The 15,807-nt window shown below is 38.6% G+C and overlaps 1 long non-coding RNA gene across 4 annotated transcripts in view; it reads left to right on the forward strand.

Annotated features, from left to right (window-relative positions):
• LOC139441103 (uncharacterized) overlaps nucleotides 1-15,807 on the forward strand; it is a 302,417-nt gene that overhangs the window by 38,711 nt on the left and 247,899 nt on the right. For 3 of the 4 annotated variants that reach the window (XR_011651514.1, XR_011651516.1, XR_011651515.1), the window contains exon 2: nucleotides 6,678-6,812. This is a non-coding gene — a long non-coding RNA (uncharacterized lncRNA). Of the gene's footprint in view, nucleotides 1-1,197; nucleotides 1,367-6,677; nucleotides 6,813-15,807 lie in introns of all 4 variants that reach the window. The other variant, XR_011651517.1, reaches the window with a different exon arrangement.

The following is a 15,807-nucleotide window of genomic DNA, read 5'->3' on the forward strand; positions in this document are numbered from 1 at the left end:
AAAAGAAATAAATGCTCTGCAGTACGGATAATTGGGCCTTGAGAGATTTATGGCTGAATTGCCATCACAGCTCACATTTGTTCAGCCCCGGACCAGGGCAGTTGCGCTTGGACAACAAGCTGTGGAGTCATGCTGGGTGTCCCTGAATTGTGAGCACATTTTATTTTATGTAATTTGCTAGTTTGTTTTTTCTCTTTTGTATATGGGCTCTCAGTGAAACTTTGTCACTTAGTGATGATTGCTTTTGTACTTTTCTTGGTCAGTGGAAAGCCAGGGTTTTTCTTTATTAACAATATGCACTGTTCACCCACACTTCCATAGAAATAGATGTGTCACTGCACTTAAACTAGTGTGGTTTTAGGAATTTCTCATTCTTAAAAAATGAGAGAGTGTGGGCCTTATAAAAAACACCACATGCCTTTAATGTTTATTTAAATCATTTCCAACTAGAAGAGCCTTTTAAAAGACTCTCTACCACTTAATTTAGATGAGATGGTAACACTTGAAGTGACATTTATAAAATTCTTTAATATTAATAGACAGTTGTCTTCTTTAATGGCTCATACCATGCATGTTGTAACATGGTACAGTAGTAAATTCTTCAAAGATGTTTTTAAGCAAGCAATAATAAGGGAATTTTGACATGTATGTATCACATTTTGGCATAAAATTTTGCCTGCTTTAATATGACGATGATTATACACTAATTTACAAAGTAATTCCATGCTTCATATGCTGATTTTATGACAGCTCAGTAGAGGCATCAGCCATGTATCAGGGCCTGAAATACATGCACATAAGTGTTGATAGTTTGCTAAATGCATTTATTTTCATCAGCAGACTCTCATATATAAGAAGCTCATTAATACTGGTGTTTCTTCAGAATAAGTTTGTTGAAAGAGGTTTGTTGAAAGTATATTGCATACATTTGTGGGAAAGCTGTTTGAAAATTTCCGGAAGACAATTTATGGTAACGTAGCTGTGTTATTGAAGCAACTTGAATGGAAACATCTTTCCTCATTCCTGTCTGAATAAATGATGAATTATTTTATGTAGGCAACTTCCGGTTCAAAATTTCCATTGGTTATTGGACAAGACATCACTTAGTAATTTCTTTTCACCCCCTTTCCATTAATAAAACTCTTTTTCACTCTCCAAATGCAGGTTGCTAATTTATGAAACATTTCTCACTTCTAGCATCTTTGTCTTGAGAAGAAATGACTGTGGAAAAATGATTTACCACAATGTCTCAACTTTTATGGGCATCACCTGTGCCATCATCAGTGTTAGAATTATTCCTATTTGTGCCCTGAAGTCACCAGGCCATCCCAGTAGGTGCATGCCTGGGAAGTCAGATGAAGTGATGGTGAGTCTGGAAATTGCTCATTATTCAAATGTACCCACTGAGAAGGTGATGGAAGAGGAGCTTGGGCTCCTGTCTGCGAGTGGGCAGGGGGAAGGGACAGTGCTGTTAGCAGCATGAGGACTGTTTGCTTTGTTGGCAAGTGAGAGTCTGCCTGGCTGTCTTGTTGCAGAAATGCTTGTGAATTGGAGTGTCGGGAAATGAGTCTGAGTGGATGCACAGACAAAAATCCTTTTGCTTTTTTGTTTTAATGCTGAATTCCTTCCTAGAACTCAGATGAAGTAATCAGCCTTCTGCATCATGTTCTGGCTTAATGGACTTTGGCTGATGTCCTAGAGAACTGAGCAGAAGTGCATTTGCTTTCTGTTTGTTTGAACAGCAGCCCTAGCATTCGAGGTCTTCAGAATTCTTGCTTGTCTTGGTTTTAATTTGGAAAATTACAGAAACATTTAATGAATCTGCAACAAATAAGAACCACTGTTTTTCACCAGCTTTTCAGAGATGGCAAAATTTATTTAGGGTTTAATGTAAAATATCTTAGGTTCCAAGCAAAATCTGGTAGCAAATTCAGTCCTCGTGCCTATAAAACATCTGTCCACAGACAGAAGTTTCACCTACAGGTTAATGATCAGTGTCTTGAATTCCTGAAGAAAGATAGGTTTATTTTCAGGCCATTCACTAAAGCATGGAAAGGGACTTTGGAAATAAGTTTTACAATAGAAACCATAGGTACCTTTGTTCTAGATGGCTTGAATTGGAGTCCTGCCTTAGCCGCTTGCTAGCTAAGTGACTTAGGCAGGTCACTTATCTTCTCTTTGTTTTACTTTCCTCTGTATATCAGGATATAAATAAACCCTATTGTTAGGTATGTTAACATTTTCAAGTGCTTAACATAGGGTTTGACCCACAGTGGGCATGATGTATGTGTTTTTAAAATAAAAACAACCAAGCCTTCTCTGGGTGCTTGGGCAAATGCTCAGAGGGTCAAACTAAACAGAACATTCCAGCTATCAACTCTCCTCATTGTTTAGCATTCTTAATAAACTATTATGTTAGAATATCTTATGAACTGAAGCCTTTTAAGTAAATATTTAATGTCTTATTGTGATATGATTTCTGACTTAATGAAAAGTTGAACGAATAGAAAAATGCCTCTCATATACCTTTAACCCAGATTCTCCAATTGCTTACATTTTGCTAATTTGTTTTCTTATACATTCATCCATTCATTTTTATCTTTCTTCCTTCCTTTCCCCTTTCATGCTTTCTCTGTGTTTTTTTTTTTTTCCTCAGAATCATTTGAAAGTATTGTGTTGGCCAAAGAGTCCGTTATGTTTTTTCCATTCAGTGGCTCAATTAGTGCTCAGTTATCTTTAATTTAATTTGAAATAATTTTGTTAGATTGTATTGTAACAGCTGTCATATCAGCATGTGTTTAAAAATATACTTATCAAAATTGGTGAATTTTTGTGTAGCCATTTTAATATTGAAGATGGAATAGATATGCAACATTTTTGGTGTATTATACTTTATTATTTCAAGAAAAGTAAAACCACAACTGAAATGCAAAATAATATTTGTTCAGTGTATGGAGAAGGTACTGTGACTGATCGAACGTGTCAAAAGTGGTTTGCAAAATTTCTTGGTACTATTGACATTTTGGCCAAATAACTCTTTGCTGTGGGTCTGTCTTTTGCATTGGAAGATGTTTAGTAGCACCCCTGGCCTCTACCCAGTAGGAGCCAATAGTGGGAGATAGCTGACATACTCATAATATCCAAATCAATAAAGTTAGTTATTGCTGAAAATGAAAAATGTGTCTTTTATTTTATGGAAAACCATAATGGACTTTTTGGTCAACCCAATAAATTGGAGATATTTTCCCCTTTATTTTAAAATATTTCAGGCAGTATTTTTTAACAACAAGGATATTTTCTTTCTTAACTACAGTATAATGATCAAAATCAGGAAGTTTAATATTGACACAAAACTAATTTAAACTACCATCTGTATTTAGAAATTGTTAATTGTCCAAATAATGTCCTTTGGAGCTATATGTGTGTTTATGTGCATATGTTTGTATGTATATGATCCATATATATTTGTATGTTTGTGTGTATTTGTGTATGTATATGTGTGTGGTGTGTACAGTTCATTCTGTGAATAACTGCATATGATCCAGTATAGGATCATAATTACATTTAGTTGTCATGTGTCTATCCTTTATTCGGGTCAATTCCTCGTGTGTGTGTGTGTGTGTATGAGATCTGTCCAGAAAATGTCTAGCCATTGTTAATATAACAAAAATGGTTTGCATGACATCGATGTAACCTGGCAGCCAAGGAGAGTGGACTGGAATGCGCATGTGTGAACAATGACTTCACTGTACTAGTCAGTGGGGAGTGGTAGATGCTGTTGAATGACCACTTTTACTGTGTGGCCATTGCATTAAAAAATGACTTAGCGAGTAGAGCAACAACTCTGAATCAAATTTTGTGTTAAGCTTGAACATTCCTCAGTGGAAGCTATTCGGATGATTCAGAAGACCACACCTATGGGCAGCTGTGATTGGCAGCTTCATCACGACAACACACCCACTCAGTGCACCATGTCTCATGCAGAGTTTTTTGGCAAAACATTAAATCACCCAGGTGACTCAGACCCTTTACATCCCATATTTGGCACCCTGTGACTTCTGGCTTTTCCCCAAGCTAAAATCACCTTTGAAAGGGAAGAGATTTCAGACTGTCAATGAGATTCAGGAAAATATGACAGAGCAGCTGATGGCAATTGGGAGAACTGTGAGGTCCCAAGGTGCCTACTTTGAAGGGGACTGAGGCGGCATTGTCCTATGTACAATGTTTCTTGTATCTTGTATCTTCTTCAATCAATGTCTCTTTTTCATATCACATGCCTGGAAAGACCTCGTATATATCTTTCATGCACACACACACACATCTTTCATGACCTTGACATTTTTTAAGGATACAGAGCAATTCCATTGCAGAATGTCCCTGAAATTTGAATTAGTCTGATTTTAACTCATTATTAGATTCAGGCTTAAGGTCATTGTGTCTTCCAATTTTAAAAGGAACTCGAATATTTCATCACTCTAAGATTTTAGGATGAAAAAATGAGGAGAACTTGATGTTGTTCAAATTGATGTATGGGCTTTGGTGCGTGCAGCAAAACTAACTTAAGAGATATTCTGAGGGTGCTTATCTATAAGAGTAAATAACTATATTCCAAAAGAGTAACCCTCTTAGGGAATTCATCCCACTCATAGTACAGGCAATAGATCAAGAGAAAAGGAAGGTCAAGCCTTGATATTTCCTTGATAAGAAATCAAGTGTGGACAGAATTCTTTCTTGTACACAGCAGAAATAAATCAAACATCTAAAGAATGGTCTTCTCTGCCTAGGGATCTCAGTTTCTTGGTACCAGGCAACATGAATAGGCATTCTGCTCTTTTGTGTAAAAGAGTGACTATTTCCACACATTTCCAACACATAAAGTAGAAGATGAAAAATGTAGCCCAGCCTCCAAATGCTGAGTCTTTTTAGTTCATTATGAGAATTAGTGGACACAATAAAAACTTTTTCAGTCTGTATATGGTCAATGCCTTTCATCACTGAAAATATTAGACACTTTAAAAACAAATGGTTTTGGAAGTAAACTGATAGGAAGGACTGTGCTATCGGGAAACTACCAAGAAATGAAATGACCGAAGGGGAATGCCTTTGGTTTCATGGATAAAATTTTTAACGGTCTTGAACATACTAACATTTGGAAGTGACGAGATAGAGTTAATCCTTTCTGTAAGTGCTCAGGGTACACTCAGAATATCTGACTGACTGACTGACTGACTGCTCAGCCTACAATTAAACTCCTGGCTTCTTGTCTGGCATAAGAACTGTTAGATCACATTTCTTTTCACTGATGGGTCTGTTTTTTAATGAATTGAATAAAGAATCCCCAGCAGCTCTCTTGGTGTGAATAAAACAATATAAATATTAGCTAGGAAAGGTCAATTTGGTTTCCCATAGGTGGGGAGTTCATTAGGGTGGGTTCTGAAGAAATACACTATGTATTTCTTTCTAATAACAGAAGGCCATATTGTGTCCTTGGGTGGACATAAGGACAAATATACTTAATAAAGTTGTAGAATCTGGGAGATGAACATTTTCCAGTTTTTTTGAATACCTTATATTTATATAGTTATTCAAAACCACTTTCCTCTTGTTGAACTAATCACTCAAGGCCCACTCTCTCCCGTAGCCCCAAAGGCTACAAGTCTGTCACAGAAAGTGTTCTCTAAGCAAATGTGTAGTTATCTTCAGGGACATCTAAAGAAGAGAAAAATATCAGCTGCATTTTGTGGCAGATTTGTAATGGGTTCAGCAGGATTCTAACATAAGTAGACTTAGTTGCAAGGATCATTTTTATATTGCGTTTGCCCCTTTAATATCTACGGATACACATTAATATTTCTCATGATCTTTACCATGGGAGGGATGTATTTAACTTAGCAACCTTAAAAATGGTGTAGTTTCATGTTTCATTTTTTTGTTGAGGTGCCTTTGGTTTAGAATCATCTGAGTTCTTTTTGTAAAAATGTTTTTGCTTAGTAGAAAAGTCATTTTAGGTCTGTGCATTAAAGGGGCATGTTAAGAGTCAATTACAGTATTAACAAGTGTTTTTTGTATTTTGGTATGTTGTTTTTTATTGGAACAACTTTTGCCCTCTGCCTCTCATTAGTATTTTCCACAAAGCATCATTGCTGATTGTTTAGCACCATCTTGGAGTTTATATCTCATAAAGTTGGGAATTCAGATCTCTGAGTTGGCTTTTCCACTGCTCTGTGAGCTTGGCAAGTTGCAGAACTCTTGGGAATGGATCCCCAATTCCATTTCCATCCCTTGCTTCATGAAGAGAAGGAGCAGAATTTTGTATCACAGATAGTTTGGGAGCCTCTGTCAAATTTTGAATGTCTTTGCTTGGAACTTCTACTTTAAAATTGTATTTTGAAACTAATATGTGGCTGGTCAATGAGTGCAGAGTTCTGTATCTCACCCCACCCCCTTCTACCCCCTGCATATTTTAGGACACTTCAAAAATGTGGATGTGTTTGGCTATCCAAACTACTTGTTACTTGTAGTAACTTCAAGGTGTTACTACGTGTAATATCACTTCAGCTACTTGTCTGAAACTGTAGACATCACTGTCAAAAACATTATTTTGCTACTGGAAATTTGTATCATTTCAACATTAAAATGCTAATGGCTTCCTGTTTTTTGTTTTCTTTTTCAAATAGGTCTTCTAAGCTAAGATAACTTTTTGGAACTGCAGAAATGGTTGGTCCTAGCTACAAATGGGAATTTGGAGTCACTCTGAATATATCCTGAAATAATTATGTTAGGCTGGAACCAAATCTTACGAAGTCTCCCAGGTAATGTGATTTTAACATATATCTAGAGATGATATCTTTAAGAAGAATTAAGAATTTAGCAAAACAGAATATCTTAGAGTTGATGACTCTATAAAAACCTTTTACAATAAAGTTTTGGGACTTTGAGGAATTACAGTTTTTAAAATTGTAGTTCTCATCTTTGAAATTACTTCAGTTTGTAAAGTGGTGTTTTGGCTATTTAATAGGTAAGCGGTGAGATTTTTAAGATAAACTAGTTTGGTTTTACATTTGTACAAAAATGTTCAATGTGGAGGAAAGTGAAACTGAAGTATTATAGCAGATGTGGTAGGTCAGAAGTCCTTTAATTAGGTGTCTGGATTATGGAATGAAATAAGGAATTATTGCTGAGTAATGGCCCCTCGTCCCTAAGCATTTCTCCAGGAAGTCATAGCTTTTATTAAGTAAATACTTGTTCTTAGGCCCTGAGACCTTGTTGCTATTAAACAGGAACCTGGAACGTAGAATCATCCACATGAGAAGGTGGATCAGGGATTATTGCCTGAGATTGGAATGGGAGTTTGTTGTTAGGATCCAGCCAGGAAGACAGAAATGTTCTCATGATATGGGGCAGAGGGAACTGAACTCATGGAACTGGTTACACACGTAAGGAGAGCATCAGAGAGGTCAGTCAGAAGACATCAGGGCAGCCCAGACCTTAGCGACAGCAGAAAGCTGCTCCCATCCTGGATTGGAGGGAAAAGGAAGGAAATAGTGCTTCCTAGGGGAATGCCTTTCAGTGGGAGCTGGCCCCATGGAGAAGAAATGACCAACTCCATAGGTCCTGCCCAAGACAGGGAATGTGGGGAGGAATACTTGGCCTTTCACTTCTACCCTCCAGGGTCCAGCTAGCGTGTTCTATTGTTTATACCCAGCTAGGAGCCAGCTGAAGAAGAGTCACCCCAGTAGAGGGGAAGAATGGATCTGAGGGCAAAACAGCCCCAGGCGGGGATAGTGTTCATAGTTGAAACCTCTTCCCATGACATTTTAATGAGCATGGCATGGGCTTTTTACACCTCTCGCTTTCTTAAAATATATTTTTCAATTATAGTTGAAAACTTACAAGTTAAGTTTCAGTTGTACAACATCATGATTAGGCATTTATATAACTTATGAAGTAGTGACCCCATATATGGGTCTTCTCTTGAGGATGACTCCCTCATCCCCACAAAGTAAATTATGCAAATGCCATGGAATCTTCTATTTGAAGATGGACAGTAGTCGACACTGGTGCTCTGCTAGGGTTCCCCTTCAGGAATGAAGGGTTTATTTTCTTGACTATGGAGAATACTGCGAAAGATGGCCTCCTTGCTTAAGACGACCCCTGTTTTTAGAGCAGTACATTTCCAGTGACTGATCAACCTGGAATTATGAAGGCCCGGCCCCACCACCTGACTTGGGACCACTGAGAAGGGGCATCTTAGCTTTGGAGCTGCCCATAGGGTTATCTGAGACCTTTTGTCCCTCTGTCCTGCCTTCTTCCCTTCTCTCCCCTCTCCTTCCACAGGTGATGATCCCAAGAACACCCCTTAATAACCTCCTGCTCACCAGTTTGCATCTCAAGATTGGCTTTTCAGGGAACCCAACCATAGGGACTCAGTGCATATCAAATATACTCTCCAAATGTGATAAAACCCATCCAAACAAGTTTAGGTGATGCAGAGACTAATAAACAAATGGAAACTGAATTTTACCTGTAGGTTAGGTGGGAGAGATTATAGCTCACCTGAAAGCCCTAATCTGAATTTGGTGATTCTACATTGGCTGGCACATTGTGGTTAGCGACATGGGAGCCATCCCAGTAAGCAGCAAAAAGTGTTTAATGATACTCAGTGGAGGATAGAAGAGTTAAGCCAATAGGAGACCTGGGCAGCTAAAAATTGGATTAAGAAAAGAAGGTGGATTTCAGAAGCAAGTTGAATCAAATGGTTTTAATAAGGAGAGAGGACAACTTGTCTCGAGGTTCTCAAAACTAATACTCATGCCCCAGAGAGTGGAATGTGGATGTATGGATGGAACAGAGAGACACTGGTCTGAAGGTGTCTCTGGGACCACGAGGGCTGATGACTGCAGAAAAGGAGACTAGAGAGAGAGCTCTATGCCTTTGAGTCCATGTTCTTAGGAGTCCATTTTCAGTAATGTAAATTGTGAGATTAACCTGTGTCTATAAACACTAAAGCTAGATATATTGGTTGAATACCCAGTTGAATCTTTGTAAACCATATATATGGATAAACTTTGGTGAACCAATTGTTTACCCATTTTTGGTAAAACTTCAAAGAAAGCTGAAAAACTTCATACCTTCTCATTACATGTCCTGAGTTATCTCCTCCCCTTGAGTGGGAGCAAGTTGTGACAAAGATAAATTGATATTGTATGTATAATTAAGGTCCCTAAGAAACTGATGGTGAGTTCATACAAAGGGAGATTATCCTGGGTAGGACTGACTTAATTAGGTGGCCTGATGCAAGGGGCTGGTTCTCCTTCTGGAAGAAGAGATGCACACTGAATGGCATTTTGAGGGGCCACGCAGCCAAATTTGAATATAGCCTCTTAGAGCTGAGAGCAAGAACCAGAGACCCCCAACATGCAGGTCCAAGGAAATGGAGTTTGCCAGCAGCAGTGGGGCTCAGGAGCACTCTTTCTCTAGCTGAGTCTCTGGATGAGGACACATCTAGATGACACCTTGATTGCAGCCCTGTGACTCCTCGAGCAGAAGATCTAGCTAGAATGTACCAGATCTGACATAAGGAAATCATGAGATAATATACTCCTGTTTTTTTTTAAATTACTTTATTGTCGTCCAATTACAGTTCTCTGCATTTTTTCTCCACCACTCCCCCACACCCCAGGCAAACCCACCTCCCTCCCTTGCTTCTACCCTCCCCCTTCATTTTGTCCATGTGTCCTTTATAGTAGTTCCTGAAAGCCCTTCCCCTGCACTGTACCCTCCCCGCGGCCCTCTGTGGCTATTGTTAGATTGTTCTTAATTTCAAAGTCTCTGGTTATATTTTGTTTGCTTTTTTCTTTTATTGATTATGTTCCAGTTAAAGGTGAGATCATATAGTATTTCTCCCTCACCACCTGGCTTATTGCACTTAGCATAATGCTCTCCAGTTCCATCCATGCTGTCCCAAAGGGTAGGAGCTCCTTCTTTCTTTCTACCGTAAATTGTGTGATAGTTTTCTCTCTCATTAAGTAAATGTACCATAGTTTTTTGATCCGCTCATTTGCTGATGGGCACTTAGGTTTCTTCTAGCACTTGACTATTGTATATTGTGCTGCTATGAACATTGGGGTGCATAGATTCTTTTGGATTGGTGTTTCAGGGCTCTTAGGGTATAATCCCAGCAGTAGAATTGCTGGGTCAAACGGCAGTTCCATTTTAGTTTTGTGAGGAAATTCCATACTGTTTTCCACAGTGGCTGCACCAAGTCTGCATTCCCACCAACAGTGCACTAGGGTTCCCTTTTCTCTGCATCCTCTCTAACACTTGTGTGTTGATTTGTTTATGATGGACATTCTGACTGCTGTGAGGTGGTATCTCATTGTGGTTTTAACTTGTATCTCTCTGATGGCTAGTGATGTTGAGCATCTTTTCATATGTCTCTGGACCCTCTGTATGTCCTCCTTGGAGAAGTGTCTGTTCAAGTCTTTTGCCCATTTTTTTGTCTTACTGGAGTTGGGTTGTATGAGTTCTTTATATATTTTGGAGATCAAACCCTTGTCCAAGGTATCATTGGCAAATATGTTTTCTCATATAGTTGGTTCTCTTTCCATTTTAATGCTGTTTTCTTTAGCCATGCAGAAGCTTTTTGATTTGATGAGGTCCCATTTGTTTATTGTTTCCTTTATGTCCCTTGCTTTAGGGGACATATCAGTGAAGATGTTGCTGTATGGAATGTCTGAGATTTTCCTGCCGATGTTCTCCTCTAGGAATTTTATGGTCTCATGACTTATATTTAAGTCTTGTATACACCTCGAATTTATTTTTGTGTATGGTATAAGGTGGCGATTGGTTTCATTTTTTTTGCACGTAGCTGTCCAGATCTCCCAACACCATTTGTTGAAGAGGCTCTTTTTGCTCCATTTTATGCTCCTGCATCCTTTGTCAAATATTAATTGACCGTAGAGACTTGGGTTTATTTCTGGGCTCTCTGTTCTGTTCCATTGGTCTATCTGTCTATTTTTATTCCAGTACCAGGCTGTTTTGATTACAGTAGCCTTGTAATACAGTTTGATATCAGGTATTGTGATCCCTCCTACTTTGTTCTTCTTTCTCAAAATTGTTGCAGCTATTAGGGGTCATTTATGGTTCCATATAAATTTCTGAAGTGTTTGTTCTATATCTGTGAAATACGTCTTTGGTACTTTAATAAAGATTGCATTGAATATGTGAATCGCTTTGGGCAGTATGGCCATTTTGATGATGTTAATTCTTCCAATCCATGAGCATAGTACATGCTTTCATTTGTCTGTGTCTTCCTTAATTTCTTTCTTCAATGTTGTGTAGTTTTCTGAGTACAGGTCTTTTACCTCCTTGGTTAGGTTTATTCCTAGGTATTTTATTTTTCTTGTTGCTATATCAAATGGGATTTTTCCCCCCTGATTTCTGTTTCTGCTGTTTCATTGTTGGAGTACAAAAATGCCTTTGATTTCTGAGTATTGACTTTGTATCTGACTGTTTTGCCAAATTCATTTATTAGGATGAATAGTTTTTTGGTGCAGTCTATAGGATTTTCTATGTACACTGTCATGTCATCTGTAAACAATGTCAGTTTTACTTCATCCTTTCCAACTTGGATGCCTTTTATTTCTTTTTCTTGTCTGATTGCTGTGGCTAGGACTTCCAATACTATGTTGTATAGGAGTGTTGAGAGAGGGCACCCTTGTCTTGTTCCTGATCTTAGTGGGAAAGCTCTAAGTATTTGTCCATTGAGTATGATGTTGTCTGTAGGTCTCTCATATATGGCCTTTATTATGTTGAGGAATGCTCCCTTCATTCCCACTTTGCTGAGTGTTTTTTATCATAAATGGGTGCTGTACCTTACCAAGTGCTTTTTCTGCATCTATTGATATGATCATGTTATTTTTGTGTTTGTTTTGTTTATGTGGTGTATTATGTTTATTGATTTGTGAATATTGTATCATCCCTGCATCTTTGGGATGAATCCCACTTGATCATGGTGTATGATCTTTTTACTGTATTGCTGGATGCAGTTTTCCAATATTTTGTTGAGGATTTTAGCATCTATGTTCATCAGTGATATTGGCTTGAAATTTTCTTTCTTTGTTGTGTCTTTATCTAGTTTTGGGATTAGGATGATTCTGGCTTCATGAAGAGTTTGGGAATCTTCCATCTTGTATTTTTTGGAATAATCTGTGGAGGATCGGGGTTAGTTTTCCCTTAAATGCTGTGTAGCATTCTCCTTTGAAGCCATCTGGTCCAGGGCTTTTGTGTGTCGGGAGTTTTCTGATTGCTGCTTCATTTTTGTCTGCTGTTATTGGTCTGTTCAGGCTTTCTGCTTCCTCTTCATTGAGTTTTGGAAGATTATATTTTTACATAAATTTGTCCATTTCACCTAGGTTTTCAAATTTCTTGGCATATAGTTGTTCATAGTAATTTCGTACAGTCATTTATATTCTGTGGTATCAGTTGTAATCTCTCCTCTTTCATTTCCAATTGTGTATATTTGGGTCCTTTTTCTTTTTTTCTTGATAAGCCTGCTTAAAGGCTTGTCAATTTTGTTAATTTTTTTAAAGAACCAGCTCTTGGATTTATTGATCCTTAGAATTGTGCTTTTAGTTTCTATGTCATTTAATTCTTCTATGATCTTGGTTATTTCCTTCCTTCTACTTTCTCTGGCTCTCTTTCTTGTTGTTCTTCGAGTTCTTGTAGGTGTAGTGTTAGGTTGTTTATTTGAAATGTTTCTGTCTTTTTAGGTAGGCCTGTATCACTATGAACTTCCCTCTCAGGACTGCCTTTGCTGTGTGTTACAGGTTTTGGATTGTTGTGAGTTCATTTTCATTTGTTTCCAGACAAATTTTTGATTTCTTCCCTAATCTCATTCTTGACCCATTCATCATTTAATAGCATGCTATTGAATCTCCATGTTTTTGAGTGGTTTGGGTTTTTCCCCTTGAGGTTGGTTTCTAATTTCAGTTCCTTGTGGTCAGAGAAAATGCTGGATATGATTTCAGTTTTCTTGAACTTGTTCAGGCTTGTTTTGTGTCCTATCATGTGGTCTATCTTTGAAATTATCCTACATGCATTTGATAAGTATGTGTATTTTGCTTCTTTGGGATGAAAGGCTCTGTATATTAGTTAAGTCCATTTCATCTAGGGCATTGTTCAATGCCACAATATCTTTGTTGATATATTTTTTTGAATTTCTATCCATTTTTGACAGTGGGGTATTGAAATCCTCTACTATGATTGTGTTGCTGTCTATATCTTTCTTGAAGTCCTTCAAGATTTATTTTATGTATTTGGGGGCTTGTATGTTCAGTGCATATATATTTCCAATGTTTATGTCTTCTTGATGGTTTCTTCCCTTGAGTATTAGGAAGTGACCTTCTGGGTCTCACTATTTATGACTCTTCTTTTGAAGTCTATTTTGTCCAATATGAGTATTGCTACCCCAGCTTTTTTTCCTGTCTATTTGCTGGGAATAGTTGTTTCCAGCATTTTGCATTCAGAGTGTGTAGGTCTTTTGTTCTGAGGTGGGTCTCTTGTAGGCAGCATATGTGTGGGTCATGTTTTCTTAACCATTTGGCTATTCTGTGTCTTTTGATTGGGGCATTTAACCCATTATGTTTAAGGTTATTATTGACAGGTACTTACTCATTGCATTTTTTTGTACCTGTGTTCCTCTCTCTTTCACTGGTTTTCTTCCTGTTCTTAAAGCAAACCCTTTAGCATCTCTTGCAGAGCTCATTTGGAGCAGATATATTCTTTTAGACTTCTTTTGTCTGGAAGCTCCTTATTTGGCCTTTCGTTTTAATTGAGAGCCTTGCTGGATAAAATAGCCTTGGTTACCGGCCTCTGGTTCTCATTACTTGGAATATTTCTTGCTGTTCCTTTCTGGTTTGGAGCGTTTCCATTGAGAAGTCTGCTGCTAGTCTTATTGGGATTCTCTTGTATGTTACTTCCTGTTTTTCCCTTGCTGCCTTTAAGATTTCTGTTTGTCTTGGAATTTTGCCATTTTAATTATGATGTGTCTTAAAGTGATCTCTTTGAGTTCCACTTGATTGGGACTCTCTGTGTTTCCTGAATTTGTGTGACTTTTTCTGTCATCAGATTAGGGGAGTTTTCCATCATTATTTTTTCAAACAGGTTTTCTATCCCTTGCTCTTCTTCTTCTCCTTCTGGTACCCCTATGAATATTATTACGTTTCTTGTTGTCCTGCATTTCACTTAACTCCTATTCATTCTTTCTGAGCCTCTTTTCTTTTTCTCACTTTTTCTGGGTGTTTTTTCCTACCTTGTCCTCCAGCTTGCTGATCTGATCCTCTGTCTCATTGAGACTGCTTTTCATTCCTTCTACTGTGTTCTTCAATTCAGAAATTGTATTCTTCATTTCCTCTTGGCCCTTGTTGATAGTTTCTGTTTCCTTTTTCACATTGATGTATTTTGCAGTGAGTTAATTGTAGATTCCCTGTAATTTTTGGTAATTCTCTGTGAGCCCATTGAGCTTCCTGATAACTGTTCCTTTGAACCCAATATCTCATAGTTGACTTGCCTCTATTTCATTTAGCATTCTTTCTGAGACTTCCTCCTTTCCTTTCATTTGGGGGTTATTTCTTTGTCTTCTCACTGTTTGTTAGCTTCTGCTTCTTAAATTCTTCTGTTGTGACTCCTTGGGTTTCTGGTGTGAAGTTCTATGGTAGAAGACCTGTGAGATTGAGTGGTGCAGTCTCCTTGATCTCCTGAGCTCTCTGTTCTTCGGCTGTCATTTATGTTGGCTCTGTGTATGTCTTTGTGTTTTGATTGTTGTTGGGTCTTTCTTTGGCGGGTCCTTCCCTCCAGTTGGTTAACTGGGAGTCACTCCATCCACCAGCTCTTGTATTCTGTTGTCCAGCTGTGGGCAGTTTGTGTTGAAGCTGGTTCTTCTGTGTGTACAAGGTTTTGAGGCTTTTTTCCTTGCTTTTGTTCAGTTGTTTGTTCTGAGTAATTTTGTTACAGAGCAGGCGGGGGGTGGTTCACGATAAATTATTACAGAAAGGACCCCCCCTTTCTGTCTCTGGAGGTTTCCCCCAACACTCACACATGCTAGGTTCAAAATGCCCGCCACCAGAGGAAAAATGTCTCTCAATGCCAGAGACTGGTGAAAAGGAAAGGAGTTGTTTATTTAAAAGTTACACAGACTTAGAGTAATGACTTAATGTCTTCAATAAGATACTAAAGTCCTCTAGAATACCCACAGATGCACAGTCCTTCCCTCTCCCTGTGCCCAGTCCGGGGTACTGTGTCTCAGGAAAAGAAGTAGAAGTCTGTGGTTCAGGCTCCTGGCACCATCAACTGTGTGGCTGCTGCAATCTCCAGTTAATCCAAAACCATGTGGCACCTTCTCATGGCCCATCAGCAAGAGTCCTTTCTCCCCTTTTCTTCCCAGCAAAGTCTCTCCTGTTGCCTAAGCTGCGTGGCAAAAAGAAATACTCGAAAACCACATCATCCTCCCTATTCACCTTCAGAACCGTGTGGTCCTCTTCCTTTTACTTCAGATCCTCGTGGCCCTCTCTTTTCCCCTCAAAACCTCGTGGTCCTCTCTTTACTTCAGAACCTCGTGGCCCTCTCTCTTTTACTTCAGATCCTTGTGGCACTCTCTCTCTATGGCTGCTGTGCCTAGGTTTAAATCCCAGTGCCCATCTTCCTTTGCAGCCCCATTTCTGACTCCTCCTACAGTCAGTTACACCTGCCAGCATCCCCGTATTCTTCCAGCTTTGCTGGGCTGCCATTGTAAGTCTGGGCAGGTGT

The sequence above is a fragment of the Desmodus rotundus genome, chromosome 8 (genome assembly GCF_022682495.2).
Source record: "Desmodus rotundus isolate HL8 chromosome 8, HLdesRot8A.1, whole genome shotgun sequence".
NCBI classification, from domain to species: domain Eukaryota; kingdom Metazoa; phylum Chordata; class Mammalia; order Chiroptera; family Phyllostomidae; genus Desmodus; species Desmodus rotundus.